Here is an 8,678-nt window from a genome sequence, read left to right on the forward strand (position 1 = left end):
TACGAGGGTTCACTGGTTCGGCTGCAGTGTGAGGTTGCTGTCGCCGCAGAATAACAGGGGGTGTGGGTGAGTAGAGGGATGGCCTGGCCAGCGGTGGGAGTAGTACGGGGCGGTGAGGCCTCCACGGCATCACAGCCGGCCACGGGAGGCAGGAGCACGCGACACGACCGGCACTGCTTTGGGCGGCTGGAGCAAGAAGACCAGAGGTTGAAGAAGCACTACGGCCGTTGGATGGACATCGTAAGATCACTGCAGCTAGAATCATTTATATTGACTAAGTTGACAAAGCCCTTGGTACGCGTCAACTTAGTAGGCCCACAGCTCGGATTTGGCAGAGAACATATAGCACATTTGCGATTTGTAAGAATGTACAACCCATTTTTTAATTCTAATGGAATTTACTACAACCCATTTACAGTTTGCCAAAAGTACAACCCAACTTCTAGCTAGGACAACGATTAATAAATAGAATTCAAAAAAAATTCCCACATTTTGATGGGATCCGAAATATTTTTGTCCGAAATTTCTAGTCAGGTTAAATATAATTTCAAAATAAAGTTGTATTACGTTAAAATCCAACAAAATATTGCGCGCGCAACAAGTAATGAAATTAAAATTTTCAAATTCCAAAAATAATATATTTTTCAAATTAATTACGTGTTTGGTGCATAGTAACTGTCTAGTTATTATAATTACATCCCATTTATTATTTCCTAAAGTCCATTTTCTTGTTAAGCCTAATGCATACCTCCTAGGAAAGTTTGCAGCCCAGCGGGGCGGAGAATAACAACTTCACCCGGATATTGTGTACAACTGTCGGCCCAGTTGCATTGCTGATGTTGAAAAAAAAGGCCTGTGTAGTACAGTACAATCTAACATGGTTACTCGACCCACATTCAGCGACGCCGGAAAGGCCCAAACAAGGCTTCTGTACAACTTTTTGAAGTCACTGAGCTCAATTAATAACTTAAGAAAAAAGTTAGATTACAGTGGAACCTAATTAAAAGCTGTCACGAGCAAATAAATAATTCAACGGGTCCTACTTGTGCATGTGCGCGTGTGTGTGCGTGTGTGTGTGTGATAGAGAGAGATAGAGAGACAGAGACCCATCGGTCGATGCTCGTAAATACATCTTTCAGCCCTATGCATTGCTGATGCTCAGTAAAAACTTATATAGTTGACACAATCATATAGAACATCATAGCACACTGAACTTGCATATAAAAATTTCACGCAGGAGACACAATCAGGATGGAAGCAGTGGATTGCTACGGGAAGGGCTATGTTGAAACCAACGAAGTCGTACATAATGGTTCATCGTCTTTATCAATGACGGGGAAATATCTTGAATGTTGTGCAAAGAAAACAGACAGACAACACAATAAGTTCTGCTAGCACATTAACTTGACGTATAGCCCTTTCTAAAAAAAGTTCAGGTACAACATTAGAACAGATCACAATCAAATGTACTGGCATATCAGTGCTTCACACCCATAGCTCGGATTTAACTAGTATCTGACAAGATTCAGTTGTTACCTCAAATTAGAGCACATCCAGGCAGCCAGCCCTGCCTCTTCTCCCAAATAAGTAGTGGCCTCCGCCGCATGATGGAGTAGGCCATGTGTCATCCATTGTTCCGAGCAACACGGGGAAAGTCTGACGTTGACTCCTGTAATGGACATCGTCGACGGACCCTGGCACCAGCGGCGGCGGCAGGACTTCGATTGATGGATTGACCACTTCTTTGACATGCACAAACACTCGATACAGGTACATCCCTAACGTGGTCTGCGGCAGCCTTAGTAGCAATGAATAGTACAACCCCGGTTCCTGCACTGGTATCTCAACACCAATCACCTTCGGTATGGTGGACGGCTTCTTCATCCATGCCATAACCATTATGGCCCAGCTGTCTGGAGGAACAAACATACTTACGAGCTCACCTCCAAGGTCGTTGATAAGCTTGTTCATGGACTCGCTATTCCAAGCACGTCGAGGCATGCTGTGGAAGGTAAGCTTTGTTAAAAACTCAAGCTCAGAGGGCACCGAGCCCCACCCCGGGTGCCACCAATCAAAGCTCACCAGCGCGCCATCGCAGAACAAACGCCGGTAAGATTCGAACACACGACTGCAGTCAAAAGTTGTCTGGAACCTGACGAAGAAATCAGCCGGTGGCGGACATACTTCGACGAGCAAGTCACTTATTTGGATGCCGTGCGCAATGCCAAGAGCTTTGACAAGGTCGTCCGGCGAGACGGGAGGCCGATCGCCGTTGATGGTTACCATCAGCACTTTGCCGGCAAACTGGTCGTCAAGCGCCGCCATGCCACTGTTGAGCGACAGCACGCAGCCACTGAAGGCAGGACTAACCAAATTCTCGTGCATGCCCAATCAACGCCCTGCCGCGATGCATGCAGTGGTCGTTCTGGTGCATCAAGGGCGGCATGCAGATCGTTCCACACTTGAGAAGAGGAAAAATGGAAAGGTAGAATGTGGCAGCAGCGGAAGAGAACGCTGGCTAACGAGGCTGGGAGGGGATCGAGCAGGAAGTTAATGCTCCATGCCTAAAGGTTTTGGGAAAACCTGATTTTCATAAGGTGACTTATACTCACCTAAACGGAGGGAGTATTCCTTAACCAGAGAATGTTGTGTCTCCCACTCACGTGCTCAAAAAAAACTACGACACATTTTTTTATCTGTGTGCATAGGTCCCACCTATCAGGAAGGATGGGCACGTACACGAACAGATACGACTCATCAGTCTACTCGCATAGCCTTTTCGTTTAGTCTACCTAGCCGTCTAATTAACTGCCTGCACGTCACTTCTCCCATTTACTTCTCCATCGGGAACCGATTCTCCTCGGCTTCTTCACCTCCCCTTCATCTTCATTTGCATCCAAACCCCACTGTGTTCACATTGTTTTAACCTCTTTAAATAATCATCTACTACCTCAGTTAGACTAGCCATCTAATCCTAATTCTCCAAACCATAGCCCTCCGTTCCAGTGGTTCCAAATGGCAGAAGAGATCGAGATCCAGGTTTTTAGCATCCAACATGTCCTCATCGAAGGCTCGATGTGCATAGTTGCCACCGTCACCGTCCACCCAAGGGTTGTTCGGTAGTGGATCAACAATGTATCCAACTCCCTCGAAAAGGTAGAGACGAGGGTCATCGGTCTCCACGCAGAGTACACGGAGCATGCCCCTGGGAAGATCCAGCGCGCCGCCGTCCTTCAGCTGTGCCACGAAGATGATGTTTTGGTGTACCACATCATACAATAGCCCTCCATATCAGGTGAGCTTCACAATTTCTTGTCTCGGGAGGACGTATACTTCTGTGGGGCAGCCATCGAAGGGGATGTCGTGGTTCTAACTCTGACAGTGATGTAGGGGGTATGTATGGAGAGGCTAGATCTCAGCTATTGGGAAGTTGTAAACACACCAAGATGTAAGAGTTCAGGCCCTTCGCGGAGGAAGTAACAGCCCTACGTCTCGGTGCCCGGAGGCGGTCGATTGGATTACTGGCGTGTGAATAACAGGGGTGCGAACCCCTCATACTGAGGAGGGGGTGGCTTATATAGAGTTCGCCGGCCCCCTCGTACCCTCAGTAATGCAGGGTTTAAGGTACATTTAAGGTCGGGCGTTACTGGTAACGCCCCTAATAAAGTGCTATAATGACCATAAAGAATACTTAACGGCTGACCGTTTGCCTGCGGAGTGACTACAGTTCTCCTGGTGGTCGAGTGGTTGGCTTCATGGTCGAATGATAGCCTGCAGGTCGAGTGTCTTGAGTCCGTCGAATGGGATACCTTTAAGTCGATTGGAAGGTGACTTCTCCTAGGGATGTCCTAGGGTAGGACTCTTAGGTCAGGTCTGTGTCCCCACCCTAGGTACATGTCTTCATCATTAGCCCCCGAATGGATCGAGGTTAGAGTGGCGAAAGAGTTGGAGATCTTTCCGACTGGTTCTTCGGGCTACGTGAGCGCCTCGTTTTGGGTCAATCATCACGGGTGACGTTGTCAACCTTTTTCAGTCGCCTTGATCCATTCCAGGCCTTCCGTCGAGTGAATTTCTTTGCTTGTGACATACCGAGCGCCGGTGCGATCGGGGTCTTCTGTTTTGACAGGTTGTTTTGTGGCCCGCGGATGTCGCGGGATTCGGATTTTGGGAAGCGCGCGGGACGGGAGCGGACGCAGTAATCGGAAGCGATAAAGCGGAAGCCCCTCGATCACCGCGTCGCCTTTTTCGCCACGTACTGTGCGTGCGTCTGCTGTGGGATTTGACTGGATAGCCTGGGCCTACCAGTCAGCCACCCGGAAGCGGTCCCTTATAAATCGCCGGCTCGGGGCTTCCAGGCAGTGCGCTCTCTTCTCCTCCTTCCTTCTTCCTCTCTCCCTTTGCAAGTCCTTCCGCCACCTCTGTTCTCGCCCTAGCGCAGCAGGCTCGAGCGAGACCTCGCTGGCGACGATGACGAAGGGAAAGACCTCCGCTCTGGAGCGCGCGAAGAAGGCGGCGGCGCAGGGGAAGGGAAGAAGATCGGCTCGGGGCGGATCCTCCTCCAGAACTGCTCTGCCCAAAGGTTGGATTCAGGGCGACTGGATGCCGTCGGTGCTCCGCCAAGAGGATCTCGACGACATGGTCGAGGGGGGAGTCATCCCCCACCAAGCCGCGCGTCTTCCGGGGGGAGAGATCGAACCCCAACCCCGTGATGGTGAGTGCGTGCTCCTAGCCACCCACATCGACCGAGGGTTTTCTCTGCCACCCCATCCCTTTTTCCGGAGTTTTCTGAACTTCTTCGGGGCACAGCTCCATCACTTCACTCCCAACTCCATCGTATACCTCGCCGCTTACATTTCTATGTGCGAGGCCTTCTTGGGTTGCCGCCCTCACTGGGACTCTTCAAGCACATCTTTACCTGTCGCTCTCAATCGGTCAAGAAGGCCAAGTCGAGTGACGAGAGGACGTAGGTGATCCAGCTGTGCGGGGGTCTGGCGATCCAGGCGAGGGGGAACAGTTGTTTTCCTTCCATCACTTTCCCGGAGTCGGTCCGCGGTTGGCAGGCAACCTGGTTCTACTGTCAAGACCAGGCGACCCCAGGGCAGTCGACTGGACTTCCTCCATTCTCTCTCGACCGAGCTGAAAAGCCTGCTTCTCTGAAAGTGTCGCCGGAGGAAAGGGCCTAGGTCAAAGTGTTGGCGGGTCGAGTGGTTGAGCTCGTCCGTGAGGGTGTGACTGGTATGGACCTGCTGGAGGTCTTCCTCCGGAGGCGTATCCAACCGCTCCAGGCCCGTGACCACCCGATGTGGCTGTACGCGGGCCTTGACGACACCACTCGGGTCCACCCGGAGGAGGTCACCGACGAGATGCTGGAGGGGTGGCTGTCGAGCATTACGGGGAACAAAGACAACCCCCGAGGAGCCAGGAGGGTGGTTCCACTCGACAATTCGTATGAGGTGGACCAGGTGTGTCTTTATGCTCCCGACTGAAATCTTGTTTTCTGCATTGGTCTTCTTTGAGTTGGTCGATTAACTTTCGTCTTGTCTGTTGTTTTCCAGGCGGCCACCGAGATGTACTCGATGCCCAACGGGGCTCAGGGGCCGACTGAGGAAGGGGAGGCGAGCGAAGGTCAGAGCGGGGACGACCAAGGCGAGTGGGAGTCCGATGGTGAAGGGGAGGGAGACGACAATGTCTACTCCAGTGAAGAGGAGGAGGAGGAGGAGGTCGAACCCCCTCGCCCAGAGGGGTGGTCCAAGCACACACACGACCCAGCGCGGGAACGTGGCAAGGCGACTGCTTCTGTTGGGCAGTCGTCGAAACGCCCTCGGACCTCTTCTCCTACGCCGACTGGGGAGGTCCCCAAGCTCCCACGCACGACGCTGTCCAAGCCGCCCAAGGCTCTTCCCAAGATGAAGATAGCTGTCCCTACCATTTCTGGGTAATAATAAAACTTGTTTTCCTTCGTCGACCATGGACAGATCCTTGGTCGATTCATTGAGCCAACCGACTGACTTTCGAGTTTTGCAGTGCTGCTACTTCTGAGGTCTCCGCCAAGGACGATGACCAAGAGCTGGAGGATGCTGTTACCTCCAACCCTGGTATGATTACTGATGTTCTGTCTTGAGTCGACTGATCATTTATTGCAACTTTGGTCGATTGAATGTTTCCTTTGTAGCCCCTCCTCATGTTGTCGACCTCCCGGATGATGATGACGATGGTCCGTTGAGGGTGAGGAGGCATAAGAAGGCGCCGGCTGACCAGGCCCCCCAGTCCGCTCCGGCATCCGAGGCCGTAGCTCCGGATGGTGGTGACACCGCTCGGGCTTCTGTGACCTTTGCCGTTCCTCTGGCGAGTGCGCGGCCCTCATCGTCGACTGCGGATCCGTCTTCGCTTTTTGCCGTATACCCCGTCCCTGAGGACCAAGCGGCTGCTGCCAAGGAGGCTATACGCCAAGCGGGGATCATGATGGAGCAAGTGAAGATGGCTCGGGAGGCCAGCCAAGCAGCCTATGATGCGAGTTCGGCTCTTCAGAGCAATGTCCAGGTCAGTCGACTTCAACACTTGTTCTGTTATGATATGCTGTTTGAAGAGTCTCTTTTCCGAAGATCTTTTTGTATCTGTATCTGTACACCCACTTGGTGTGTCTGCCTATCCTTGGACAAGTGGGGGCATGCTAAGTGCACCCACTGGGTGTAGTCCCCGAGACTACGATGGACTGCTGGCAGTCGACTATAGTCTTTACATTGTGTTGTTGTAGTTGTATTTCTTCACTCGGTTTGGTCGGGCCAGGTCGAGCGGAACCTTTTTTTTTGGTCAAACCAGTGGGGGCACGCTGAGTGCACCCACTGGGTGTAGTCCCCGAGACTACTGTCGAATGTTTTTGATTCGGCTGTGGTCTTAGAAACGTCGTCATTGTCCCTTAGTTACTCGGAAGCAACTTATCTTGGACGTCTGTCGACTGATTTTGCTTTTACAGAAATCCTGCGAACTCGTAGCTCGCTATACTGAGTTGGAGAAGCAGAAGATTCAACTGAACCTTGATCTAGAGCTGGCCAGAACAGAGCTGTAGAAGGTCAGAGACGGCGCCGCAGGTAAGACGGCTTTGTCGATTGGTTAGTCTTTGGGCTTGAGTACCCTTTTGTTATTTCCGATTCAATCATCATTTCTTCGCAGAAAAACTGAAAGAAGCTCTGGCGAAGAAGGATCAGGACTTGGTTGTTGCCCGTAAGGAGGCTGATGACAAGACCGCTCTAGCCGCACAGAAGCTGGCTTCGGTCGAGCACTTAGAAGAAGAGAATACCAAACTGAAGACCGCTCTGAATGAAGCCAACAGGGAGTGTTCACGTTGGAAGAAGGAGAACCTCACCCTGAGCGAGAAGCTGGAAGGCATCGCTCGCAGGAGGGACGACCTGGAGAGCTACTTGGGGAGCCTCGCCAAGAAGTTGTACCTTAAGCTTGAAGGTGCACATTCAGTTCCGACTGGTTTTTGTGTCGACTCAGTTTATGAAAATTGACTTATCCTTGGATCGTGTATGCAGAACTTTGCCAGAATTTTGAAGAGGAGACCAGTTGAGTGGAGCCAAGCTTGGACCCTGTTAACTCTCTTGTGAAGGACGAGGCTGCAATGAACATGCTCCGTCTGGAGTCTCGTACACCAGCGTCGTTGACTATCTAGCTCGGCTGAAAGTGGCGATGTCGCGGATCGACACATCACTCTGGCCTGGGGCGACGCTTCAGAACGACCTCGAGTCTCTGATGGTTCGACTTAACGAAGTCCCAGGTCGAGTGGCGGAATGGAAGAAATCTTCTGCTAGATGTGGTGCTGACGTCGCTCTGTCTCTGGTCCGCGTCCATTGCAAGGAGGCGCGAGAAGAAAAGCTGGCGGCCATCCAAGTTGCCAATACTAGGAAGCACAGCTTTCAAGACTTCATGGAGACTTTCATCGCTGCTGCCACCCGTATTGCCGACGGGATCGACTTGGATGAGTTCGTCGCCCCTTCCAGTCCTCCTCCTGAGGAGTAAAAAACTTTGAATTTACCTCGGAATGCCGAGTGGATTTGTAACCATTTAAACTCTGCCGAGCCGAGGGCTCGAGTACTTTGAGGTCTGGGACCTTTTAGGCTTTTTCTGAACTAGATTTCTCGTTGGATATCTTCACAGTTTGATTCGTCAAGTGGAACTGGATCTTCACTCGGAATGACCTTGTATTTGCGGTGCAATTCCGAAGGGGGAGTTAGCAGTCGACTCGCGGATTGGGTTGAGTCTTGTACTTAGGCGAGCACTGGGCTGTAGCCAAGCCTCCGAGTGGGAGGTTTGCTCTCCACTCGGTAGGGTTTTTAAATACTTAGGCGAGCACTGGGCTGCAGCTAAGCCCCCGAGTGGGAGGTTTGCTCTCCACTCGGTAGGATTTTTTCAAACTTAGGTGAGTGCCTGACTGCAGCTAAGTCTCTAGGTGAGAGAACTTAGGCAAGTGCTGGACTGCAGCTAAGCCTCCGAGTGGGAGGATCGCTCTCCACTCGGTAGGATTTTTTCAAACTCAGGCGAGTGCCGGACTGCAGCTAAGTCTCTAGGTGAGAGAACTTAGGCGAGTGCTGGACTGCAGCTAAGCCCCCGAGTGGGAGGATCGCTCTCCACTCGGTAGGAATTTTTCAAACTTAGGCGAGTGCCGGACTGCAGCTAAG

This window comes from Triticum dicoccoides, chromosome 1A, assembly GCF_002162155.2.
Source record: "Triticum dicoccoides isolate Atlit2015 ecotype Zavitan chromosome 1A, WEW_v2.0, whole genome shotgun sequence".
Lineage (NCBI taxonomy): Eukaryota > Viridiplantae > Streptophyta > Magnoliopsida > Poales > Poaceae > Triticum > Triticum dicoccoides.